At 40.9% G+C, this 12,500-nt stretch overlaps 1 long non-coding RNA gene across 3 annotated transcripts in view; it reads left to right on the forward strand.

The window, feature by feature from the left end:
* Positions 1-12,500, forward strand: part of LOC113656658 — an 18,739-nt gene that overhangs the window by 4,812 nt on the left and 1,427 nt on the right. Inside the window, exon 4 of one of the 3 annotated variants that reach the window (XR_007138535.1) lies at positions 10,351-10,534. The exons of the other annotated variants lie outside the window; for them this stretch is intronic. This is a non-coding gene — a long non-coding RNA (uncharacterized LOC113656658). Of the gene's footprint in view, positions 1-10,350; positions 10,535-12,500 lie in introns of those variants that run through there. 3 annotated transcript variants of the gene reach the window in all.

Raw genomic sequence — 12,500 nt, forward strand, 5'->3', positions numbered from 1 at the left:
GACAGAGAGAGAGAGAGAGAGAGAGAGAGAGAGAGAGAGAGAGAGAGAGAGAGAGAGAGAGAGCGAGCTAATAACCTTTATGTAAGATAATAATAATTGTTAAGTTGAATATTAGGCTTTTAAACACATGCTGAGCCACAAGGACACTGAACTGTATGAATCGTTGTCACAGCTGCACTGCCCTCAACACCTTCTGCAGCTTTAAAGTGGCACACTGCACATTTAATGAAGATTTAAAGGTACATAAGAGGACTGTAAAGCTCTGGAGATCTACTACATCCACCCATCATGGCAAATACCCTCCACACTTTGCTGTGTGTGTAGCTACTGTACTGTCAGCAGTTTCCTTCTGTATTTACAAGCTTACAGCTCAAATTCTCCAAACACTGGAAATAAACACTATATTACAAATGAAAAGTTGAGCATTCAGGTGGAATTTGTCGTTCACCCAGCAGGATTAAACAATTACACTCAGAGACACATGCTGATGTGTTTAGTGATTCTGGAGCTCATTAGTTGTTGGTTATTAGTGTAATGAGTGCCACAATGACATCAATCACATCTGATGCATCTAGAGATGCTCCATTTCCAGGTGGATTCCATTTCATGAGGATTTCAGACATTCAGAGAAAAGATGCCATCTCCGTGTGGTCTTTGAGGACAAAAACCTCCTCATCAATACACAATTATCAGACTGTATCTGACTGTTGAAAGGACATTATTCATAATAACTCTGTCTAATATCATGAGGCACGGTGGCTTAGTGGTTAGCATGTTCGCCTCACACCTCCAGGGTTGGGGGTCCGATTCCCGCCTCCGCCTTGTGTGTGTGGAGTTTGCATGTTCTCCCCATGCCTCGGGGGTTTCCTCCGGGTACTCCGGTTTCCTCCCCCGGTCCAAAGACGTGCATGGTAGGTTGATTGGCATCTCTGGAAAATTGTCCGTAGTGTGTGTGTGTGTGTGAGTGAATGGGAATGTGTGTGTGTGTGTGCAATGCGATGGGTTGGCACTCCGTCCAGGGTGTATCCTGCCTCGATGCCCGATGACGCCTGAGATAGGCACAGTCTCCCGGTAACCCGAGAAGTTCAGATAAGCGGTAGGAAATGAATGTCTAATATTAAGATTTAAACTTTTTGTATTATGTTTATGTTCTGTAAGGCAATGTTCAAATAAATTTGAATCGAATTGAATTGAACAGAAAACATTTCCAAATTATGGACCCCAAGTCCCAGAATGCAGTGCAGCTGCATGACGCTGACTCATATCAGATTGGTCAAGGCTAGTCATCTGATGCACTTAGTCTGTTTGAGCAGAATGTACAGATGAGGAATAAAGTGCTGCCGCATCACTCTCTAGGTAGAGACAAAGCGAGTGGGAAATTCGCAATTAACGCTGCCCCACTATCAGCACAGCATGATGGGTAATGTAGGGAAATAGACTTTGTTTGCAAAAAATCAATATATTTTTTAAATAAAATAGGGAATTCTAGAAATAAATCGGAACGTGTTATTTATAAACATTAATATTCAAGCCTTAGTTGTCACATAGTTGGGGCAGTCGTGTCTCACCTGGTTAAGGCTCTGGGTTGTTAATCAGAGGATCGGGGTTCAAGGCCCAGCACAGTGTGCTGCCACTGCAGGGCCCTTGAGCAAGGCCCTCAACCCTCCCTGCTCCAAGGGTGCTGTATCAAAGCTGCCCCTGCACTCTGACCCCAACCTCCTTAGTTGGGGTATGTGAAGAGAAGAATTCCACTGTGCTGTAATGTATATGTGGTGATAATAAAGGCTTCTGTGCCCCGTTCTTCTATAACATCTCAATACGGTAGATTTTATTTCAATTTTATGCTTTATTATATTTCTCGATGAGCTCTCAAGCCATCAAAAAAAAAAAAAAAAGAGATTCCAGTTCTTATTTCTGCTCATTACCGTCTTTATAACACTATGCAATACAAACAATGGTTTATTTGCTGCATGATTTTGTAAGAAATGATGATTTCAGCTCGTTCCTCCGCTTAGCGCCGCTGGATGATGGAAAGTGACACGACGTCTGATAATAACGTTAGGACTAAAATGTTTTAGCCTGCTATTATCAACCCCAGCTGGGGACAAATCCGTCTGTCTTCAGGCAGAGTAGCAGCTAATCCAGAGACACTCTACTGTAGTCCTAGTGACCCACTGACCTACAGCGTTAAAGGCTTTAAGTGCTGCTTTAATACATTTCATCCAGCTTATCATCTAATGATCAAAACTTCATGAGGCGGATCTGAGGGAGGGGGAGGAGAGAAAAGTGGGACTGGGGATCCTAGGTTTAGCCTGGAGACTGCTTGAAAATTGGGAATGTTTAAGCGATATCATATAATCGTGGGTGGAGCTAATCACGATGTCCAGAGAGCTACAATAGGATATCAGTGCTTTTATTACAACAGATCACAACGAGTAAACAGACACAGTGTGTTCCAGACATCATTATCCAGACTGACTTCTATTTTATTTCATTTCATTTCATACAACTGAACAATTGATGGTTAAGGGCCTTGCACAGGGGCCCAGCAGTGGCAGCTTGGTGGACCTGGATTCAGTCGGTAGTCCAGCACACTAGGCTACCACATCCCCAATGATAATCCATGACCATGATGTTCTGTTTATATTTTAGTGTAAATATTTAAAACCGAGGCTGATGTGTGCCTTGTTAAAGCATTTTTTTTTAGTTTGGATTAGTTTGGACATCTTTATTAGTTAGATGACCGATTCTGTTTCTCTGGGAATCCATCAAATCACCATGTAGTGATAGATGGCCTGTTGACCGTATGTTCATCCTGACTCAAGCAGTTAAGGCGTTGGGTTGTTAATCAAAGGATCTGGGTTCAAGTCCCACCACTGCCACCACTACCGCGTATTGTGTAGTAACAGCGTTTAGCTCAGGAGTTATCGACTCGGGAAACTCCGACCTGTGAATATGTGGCCGACTTTACTTAAGAAGCCGAGGCGCTTTTTTCCTTCTTGATAGGTGAGTAACGTTGGTTTTGCTTTGTTACACAGAACTAATATATGCCTTTGTCCTTTACATCATTATGCTTGTGTGGCATTTTAGCTTGTTTGTTTATCTGCAATCGTATTGTTCTTCACTTCAGCTATGATAAAGACACATTTCTTTCCAGTAGTTGCCTGGGTTACGTATGTATGTGTGGGCGGAGCTATCGATACAGGGGTGGGACCCATTTGGGTTAGGGGCGTGTTTGTTTTGGTGATTTCAAATGTCAACATTGGCTTTCAAAAATCAGAGACCCTGCCTTTAACTCTTTCTGCGCTAGGGGTGCTGTATCATGGCTGACCCTGTGCTGTTACCCCAACCATCAAAATTGGGAAATGCAATGTGCTGTGATATATATGTGACAAAAATAAAAGGCTTCTTCATCAAGACTCTTCTCTGTTCCAGCACCTTGGTGGTGGAATGAACTTCCTCTAGATATCCAAACAGCTGAGTCACTGTCTGCCTTCACGTGACATCTAAAGATCATCTACAGTAAGACCCTTGAATAAGGACATCTGCCAAATCTATAAATGGAAATGGTATGAATTTTGACATGTGGTTTGTCTGGAAATTTTGCTGCAAGCCTAAATGCTATAAGTCCTTATGCAGGTATCTCATGAAGAATCAAACATGTTAAAGAAAGAAAGAATAAAGAAATGTTTAAAATGGCTCTGAACGAAACTGGCTCGTAGCCTCGAGGATACATCAACCTCTTAACTTCATTTCATTTTGATGCTACGTCGTTATTAATGGCGACATCTTCGGTCATGAACCACTGCTGCTTTTATTGGAGCCATAGAGCATTTATGACAGAGTTGAAATTATTTATACGTTGATTTTATTTCATTTTATTTCCTTGGACGTAAATTGGTTTTAATTACAGCTCACGACCTGTTACAGTATTTAGTCTTTAATACACGCTATATAAATAAAAATGCCTTCTTTTGACTTAACGTTTATATTTATATTTAGAACCATGCTTGCTCTTGGGTTACTGATGCTTGGAAGTAGAATTTAATAATAACGTGAATAATTAAGTTAGGGACAAATATCAGGAAGCAGGTGTGGATGTTTCAGGTTAGGTGTAGAGATGTTAAATGGAGATGGAGTGGAGTGGAACATGGTGGATCTTTTGGTGATTAGGATTCGGGTTTGTCGTCATGTGCGTGCAGAAAAAATGCTTAAATTTCTCTACATAATAAAATTCTTCAGCTACAGCTGTATTCAAAGTGAAATTTTATTTGTCACATACGCAATCAGGCTTAGTGGTTAGCACGTTCGCCTCACACCTCCAGGGTTGGGGGTTCGATTCCCGCCTCCGCCTTGTGTGTGTGGAGTTTGCATGTTCTCCCCGTACCTCGGGGGTTTCCTCCGGGTACTCCGGTTTCCTCCCCCGGTCCAAAGACATGCATGGTAGGTTGATTGGCATCTCTGGAAAATTGTCCGTAGTGTGTGATTGTGTGAGTGAATGAGAGGGTGTGTGTGCCCTGTGATGGGTTGGCACTCCTGTGCAGGGTGTATCCTGCCTCGATGCCCGATGAAGCCTGAGATAGGCACAGGCTCCCCGTGTACACTCCTACTCCGACAGGAAGTGAGATAAAGTGACATCATGATACTGTACATTAAATAATCTAAATTATTAACCTAGCATGTACAAATTAATTGTGACATACTTTTTATTCATTTCCATATTCATATACCAAGCATCATATACCAAGTAATTATTATATATATATTTACATAATCTATAAATATGCATTTGCATTGATGTGTTTTTTTTTTTTTTTTTTTAGTTTCTTAAATTTCAAAGATTTTGAAAGTTCAAAAGTTCATCAGATTGCGTATGCATCTTTGGGATCTCCCTTTTAGAATAATTAGCTTAAATAATAATAATAATAATAATAATAATAATAATAATAATAATAATAATAATAATAACAACAATAATAATAATAATAATAATAATAATAATAATAATAATAATAATAATAATAATAATAATAATAATAATTTTGAATGAGGAGCGAATGAGGAAACATGTCAGAACGGCAGGAAAACGTCACCCCCCCCAGTGTGGACAGAGCGAGTGACCTCTAAGCATCTGGTAAATGGTGGCCATCTTGTCTTTGGAGAATAGGATGATGAAGAAGTGAAATGCAGAAAAAAGAAATCGGTGTATGTGTCGAAGAAGCAGCTTGTTGGCGGTAAAGAATTATTTTTGGAAATCTGCCCTTGTTTTTTTGCTGTGTGTGTTTGAGGTAAGCTTTAAAACGTCTAGGCAGAATCCTGCAACAGAGGGTTTGAGCTTTCACATAGGGTTGAGCAAGGAACATGAGAAACCTCCTCAAAGAACACTTCAGGAACCTTTCTGAGATGTTCTTTTAGATGTAAGTAACAAGCCTTGTTTCAAAGGAAATCAAAATTAGTAAAGAATTATTGTTTTAGATCCAGAAACCTGTGAACTAATATTTAAAATTTTCTTAAAACATCTTAAGAAACTGCAGCATGTAAAACATAAATGTCCAGATTTCTTGTTACAAATTAGTACATTTATATACATTTACATTTACAGCATTTGGCAGACGCCCTTATCCAAAGCGACGTACATAAGTGCTTAAATCTCTAACATATGATACATTAATGCTGGTTCACTTAAGATACCATGAGCTTAAAACATTTGTTCAAAGTTACAATGAAAAAGTGTCAACGTTTTTTATTTATTTATTTATTTTTTATAATGCAAAAGATAAGGAAAGAAGTGCTAGTTTAAGTGTTTCTTGAATAATTAAGTCTTCAACCGCCGTTTGGAAATAGCCAGTGGCAAACAAGTACAAATTCATTATATTATTTATTTATTTATTTGTTTGTTTGATTGATTATTTATTTATTTAACTTTTTATTTATTATTTGTTTGTTTAACTCTTTATCCCAGAGACCAATTACATTTTTCCCGTGTCCATGTTGATGTTTAAACGTCTTCCTCGTGTCTCATCCACAGGGGTGTTAATATGAAGCTCATATGAAGGTAGACACTCAAGACTTTAAGGATTTCTGTTTTTATCTAGAATACTAGGGGTGATATATTCGAAGAAAAGTTCTAAAAAAAACTTATTTCTCCACACAGTTATCTGAATATTCAAAAATAAATGTCTGAGACGCTCCAAGTGTTTGTTCGTAAGCAGCTAAGACTTTATCATCAACACTAAAATTCAGTGTAAAGTTTTGGACAGAAAGGAAAAACACACGTCTCTGAATCCTGACTCACTTTATATCAGACTCACAGACACAACGTCTTTCATTTGTTTCTACAGCACAAAGGTTTTCCGGAACACACAGGTTTTATTTAATTAATAAAAATTTGAGCTGTCTGACATTCAACAGAATTGATATTTCTAAACTATGTTTTATTGGTTTAATTTTAGAAGATTTGTTATTTCGAATTTTATTTTTTTATCCTAAATCCAGGTGCTACGCTGATTTACTTGAACTCATAAAAATATCTCAGATTCTAAACGTGTTTGTTGTCGTGCTAATGAATGCGAACGAATGTGGGAGTATAAGATGATTAATGACAACCATCAAAGAAAAGCAGATTGCAGACGATGCGGTGAAAATGTCGATCGGAGGAAATACGACGTCTTACAGCGGTAAATCACCGGATCGTTCATCTTGTAGTGTAGACAAAGAAAAAGCTTGTTGGATTTATTTTATTCAGACGTGTACATTAATTAATATTAGACTTATATTTTAATGTGTTTGTATTTATCCCTAATGAACAAGCCTGAGGTGACTGAGGTGAGGAAAAACTCCCTTAGATGGAAGAGGAAGAAACCTTAAGAGGAACCAGACTCAAAAGTGAACCTCATCCTCATTTGGGTGACACTGGAGGGTGTGATTATAAATATAGAGTACAACAATCGTGTATTGATGAGGAGGTTGTTGTCCTCAAAGAATAAATGGAGTTGGTATCACTCTCTCACTCACTCATTTTCTACCGCTTATCCGAACTATCTCGGGTCACAGGGAGCCTGTGCCTATCTCAGGCGTCATCGGGCATCGAGGCAGGATAGACCCTGGACGGAGTGCCAACCCATCGCCGGGCACACACACACACTCTCATTCACTCACACACACACACTCTCATTGATTAACACACAATTTTCCAGAGATGCCAATCAACCTACCATGCATGTCTTTGGACCGGGGGAGGAAACCGGAGTACCCGGAGGAAACCCCCGAGGCACGGCGAGAACATGCAAACTCCACACACACAAGGCGGAGGCGGGAATCGAACCCCCAACCCTGGAGGTGTGAGGCGAACGTGCTAACCACTAAGCCACCGTGCGCCCCACTGGCGTTGGTATCTTCTCTTAAAATGTCTGAAATCCGCATGAAGCAGAACACAACTGGAGCTGCTACAATCTCTGGATGGGTAGAAAAGAGAAGCAAGTGGAGTAGAATTAGCGTAGCTGCTGTTCATAATATTAACCGGCACTAGATGATAATGCAAATGTGATCCGATCTACTGGAGCACAGGATTATGGGATGTCTTATGTGTACAGTAAGTCTGGCTAAAGAGATATGTCTTTAATCTTCATTTAAACTTGGAGAGTGTGTCTGAGTCTGTCAGGAAGAAGATTCCAGAGTTTGGGAGATAAATATGAAAATTCTCTACCGCCTTTAGTGATATTCTGGGAACTACTGAAGGACTGTAGCGAGTAATAACTGTAAGCAAGAAAGGGACTGTAAGGAGCAAGTGATTGAAATGAGTAACATGACCACAGATCGTTTCCGTCCATCCAACGTTATATGAGCGTGGATCTTTAAAGTTGTGAATAAGATCAAACACCGAGCTCAATAACATTAGTGAAACAACAACATTGGTGTTTTGCAACACACACACTTCTCTATACTGTGGCATGTGGTAGCTTAGTGGTTGGGGTTGGACTATTGATAGGAAGGTCGTGGAAAGTGAGAGAGCGACCGACCCGAGCGCGTACATGAGAGCGGCATCGGCGAGTGTAGGATATTTGTGGATGTTAAGTGAGAGAGTGGAGAAATTGTTGCGTATAAGAACAAGAAGTTTGGCACTGAGCACTGAACACTTCCTTCTGCCGTCCGTGGGGATGTTGTACCCTAGTGGGTAAGGTGCTGGACTGCCGATCGGCAGGTCGTGAGTTTGAATCCCAGATCGCCCAGTGGTGGCAGCTTGGTGATCTGGGATTCAAACTCACAACCTGACGATCAGCAGTGATCCCTGAGCAAGGCAGTTATCACTCAGTTGTATAAAATGATCTAAAAACAAAAGTGTCTCGTAAATGCCAATTGGTTCTGTTCTCCTGAAGGTCTCAGAAAGGAAAAACATGGAAGTGATGAGTCAAAATTAAATTGCTCTAACTGAGTAAGTGGTAAATTTTAAGAGCTTCAGACATTTACATTTACAGGAACCCAGAGTTTCTCTACCACAAAAGAAAGCAATAAAAAGCAGCCTGCTCACTTCTTTCGATGTATAAATTCAAGTAAAGGTCGAAGGATTGCTTGGGTAGATGATAACAGATAGATGGACGACAGAGGGACGATTAGGGCAAATAGGACAAGATCTTGACAGATATCGAACAGTCTGATAATAAAAATGGAGCGATCGAGGAATCTATCACCTGTCTGGTGATATAATCCTGAGCGCTATAAAATCAGAACATCAATTCAACCATCAATCTGTTTGATTTATTTAACGCCGCCTTAATTTCTTTGTTTATTGGCACCGCTTTGCGTCACACATAATAGAAACTGTGGCATCGTATCCACCGTAATGATCTAATGCTTTGGTCTAACAATGATGGATTAATCCGCCATATTGTCACGACATCCTGTTAGCAAATCTTTAACTCACGAGCGCCGGGATACAAATATACTTTTTACTGATATTTTACGTAATTAATCGTGATTCATCTTCGTCGGATCAAGCGTCACGTGAAGGACGGCGGGAAAGTCACGGCGCTCCAAAGCATGGAGATTATTCTATTCATGTCTCCGTCAACCCTGAGGAACGTTGACCTTTTTGAAATCAATCCCGTGACTATGAATCAAGAGTTGCTGAATACGGCCGAGAGACGCTGCGTTATTGGAAGCGATTGACTGAGTGTTTGAGGGTGAGACTAGTAATCTAGTGCTGGGGGGAAAATAAATGAGCTTTGTCTTGTCAGATTGTATTCACTTAAAGACAAAATCCAGACAATTCGTCATGGAAACGAACGATGCACAAAGGTGTAGGATTCCAACAGATCAGGCTGATCCATGCAGAGAGAGAGAGAGAGAGAGAGAGAGAGAGAGAGAGAGAGAGAGAGAGAGAGAGAGAGAGAGAGAGAGAGAGAGAGAAAAGAAAGAAAGAAAGAAAGAGAGAGAGAGAGAGAGAGAGGGAGAGAGAGAGAGAGAGAGAGGGAGAGAGAGAGAGAGAGAGAGAGAGAGAGAGAGAGAGAGAGAGAGAGAGAGAGAGAGAGAGAGAGAGAGAGAGAGAGAGTTGGGAGATTTCCAGCCTCAGACAGTGGAGTGTATGAGGTGTGAACTGTCTGAAGCCTTTTTACTAATATAAACACACACACACACACACACACACACACACACACACACACACACACACACACACACACACACACACACACACACACACACACGTCTTGGGACTGGTGGAGGAAACCAGAGAACCCAGAGGAAAACCCTATAGCATGAGGAAAACATGTAAACTACACACTCTCTTTCTCTCTCTCTCACACACACACACACACACACACACACACACACACACACACACACACACACACACACACACACACACACACACACACACACACACACACCACTCTAGTTGTAAAGTCCACTGGCCTGAAGACATGACTATTGTAGATGTTCTGTAACATTAAATGTAGCTGTAAATATGTGACGTTTCCTTCATTTGTCTGTTAAATTAATGATCTCTTTTTCTTCCTCTTTTTTCTTCTTCCTTGTCTTCCTCATTTCATCTCCTTTTTTGTCTCCTCCTCCTTCAACTACTACTACTTCTTCTTCTTCTTCTTCTTCTTCTTCTTCTTCTCATTCTTCTTCTTTTTCTTCTCCTTCTTCCTCCTCCTCCTCCTCCTCCTCCTCTATCAGTTGCACAATCAGTGAAATTAATTTTGAAGGTCATATGTGGCTCTGAAACTGAAAAAAAAAACCTGATATATTTTATATTTTCATGCTACGTGATTCCAGAAACTTCATCATAACCTTTTTTTTTAAGCTGAATTTAAATCCTGATGAATTTCTGCTCCGTCTGTAACTCTACAGTAGCTTCACTTCACCTACGATGCGAGTGAGTGTTGAACGTGACACCTGAAATGTGTACAGTGTAAGGACGAGGAAGATAAGGAGAGAGCGTCTAAGCGACGGAGCTGACTGAGACACCATCCGACGAGGAGGTGAAGATAAGGACTTGATGGAGGAAGTGGGGGGAGGGGTGTAATGTTGTGTGTATCGTCTATCATCAAATAGACGATATCGTGTATCATCAAAATACAAAATAAGCATTCATCATTCATCTACTGGAGCATTATGATGCCTTCTGGATTTATATCATTAAATCATATCATGCATGTAAAAAGTGTGTGTGTGCGTGTTTGTGTGTGTGTGTGTGTGTGTGTGTGTGTGTGTGTGTGTGTGTGTGTGTGTGTGTGTTATCAAATACAGAGTTTCCATTAAACAGAAAGGATTCATGACATCCATATGCTAGAGATTCCCAGCAGGTTTAAATGGACATGTCCTGCATGGACGCTAATCCTCTAACACACCCCAATACACATCCTCACTGCATATGAAGAAAGATCTCAAAGATCTCATCATATGTCCAGCAAATCCACATTCCCCCTCAGATGTCCTTCTTGTCGGGTCAACTGTAAAATATTTACAGCTCTAAATGAGTGTGATGGCACTTTTTAAAAAAAACACGCGGGTCTTGGACGGTTCTTTGTGATGTTCTGAAGTCCTTCAGCCTCAACGACATTTTTCGTGTTCTTCTGCTTCCTGTATTCAGCATTTCATAGTTGCAGGTTAATGTGTGAAGAAAGGGAAGACAAGGAAGAAGAAGATCCTCTTCTTCCTCTACTCCTTCTTCTTCTTGCTCTTCCTCCTCCTCCTCCTCCTCCACCTCTTTCCCCATCTTCCTCATGTCCTCCTTCTCCTCCATCGTCTTCTTCCTCCTCTCCTCCTCCTCCTCTGCTTCTTCTTCTTCCTTGTATCCTCCTTCTCTGCCTTTTTCTTCATCTTCTCCATTCTCTCCTTATTATTCACCTTCTCCTCTGTCTTCATCTTTATCTCCATCTTCTTCTTCTTCTTCTTCTTCTTCTTCTTCTTCTTCAACCGACTTTCAAATTTCCAAGATCTTCAGTACTTGTGTACAGCAACACAGGTAACACAACTGGGTTAAAATCGTCTTTCACAGCAATGTAGGATTGGGGGCAGATCCTCTGAGGCTCACTGCAGTCGCTGAAACACCACCAACACACTTTTATGGGATGTACTGTATGTCTCTTGACCTTCTTCAGGATGCTTGAATCGAATGGTATTGTTAAAAACATGGTGTTACAGATATTTGTCATGTAACAGATCTGAACAGTCATTAGTTCTGATAAGGCAACTTCTAAAGATGACAAACTCACTTTACACTTATTAGCATGTGTGAACAATATCCTGATGCTTCTGTGTTCATTAAGCCATGGTGCTGAGATCATTAAATCACAGCCATGACTTCACGTGCCACTGCTTTCATGTGCTGCCGGAACGATCCTACTTCCCACTTCTGAAGTGGTAATTACGAGGAAGTGTGTTTATGTGCTTTGTTGTTGGAAAGAACGTGAAACACGGACAAATCCTGCTTCCTGCTATTTTTTTTACTTTTATTTTGGCACTTACATCTGCTTATAAGCTCACACAGATGTTAATATAATAATACCAGACTGTTCCATAACCTGATCTCAGTAATATATTCTGTGGTGACTGGTGGTATAGAGATACTGGGCAGTGCTACTGGGATACTGGGTGGTGGTATAGAGAAAATGGGTGGTGGTACTGGGATACTGGGTGGTGATATAGAGATACTGGGCAGTGCTACTGGGATACTGTGTGGTGGTATAGAGATACTGGGCAGTGGTATAGAGATACTGGGCAGTGGTATAGGGATACTGGGTGGTGGTACAGAGAAAATGGGCGGTAGTACAGAGATACTGGGCAGTGCTACTGGGATACCGGGTGGTGATTTAGAGATACTGGGCAGTGCTACTGGGATACTGGGTGGTGGTATAAAGATACTGGGCAGTGGTGCTGGGATACTGGGTGGTGGTACAGAGATACTGGGATACTAGGTGGTGGTATAAAGATACTGGGCAGTGGTACTGGGATACTGAGTGGTGGTATAGATATACTGGGCAGTGGTACTGGGATAC

This window comes from Tachysurus fulvidraco, chromosome 19 (assembly GCF_022655615.1).
Source record: "Tachysurus fulvidraco isolate hzauxx_2018 chromosome 19, HZAU_PFXX_2.0, whole genome shotgun sequence".
In the NCBI taxonomy this organism is placed as follows: domain Eukaryota; kingdom Metazoa; phylum Chordata; class Actinopteri; order Siluriformes; family Bagridae; genus Tachysurus; species Tachysurus fulvidraco.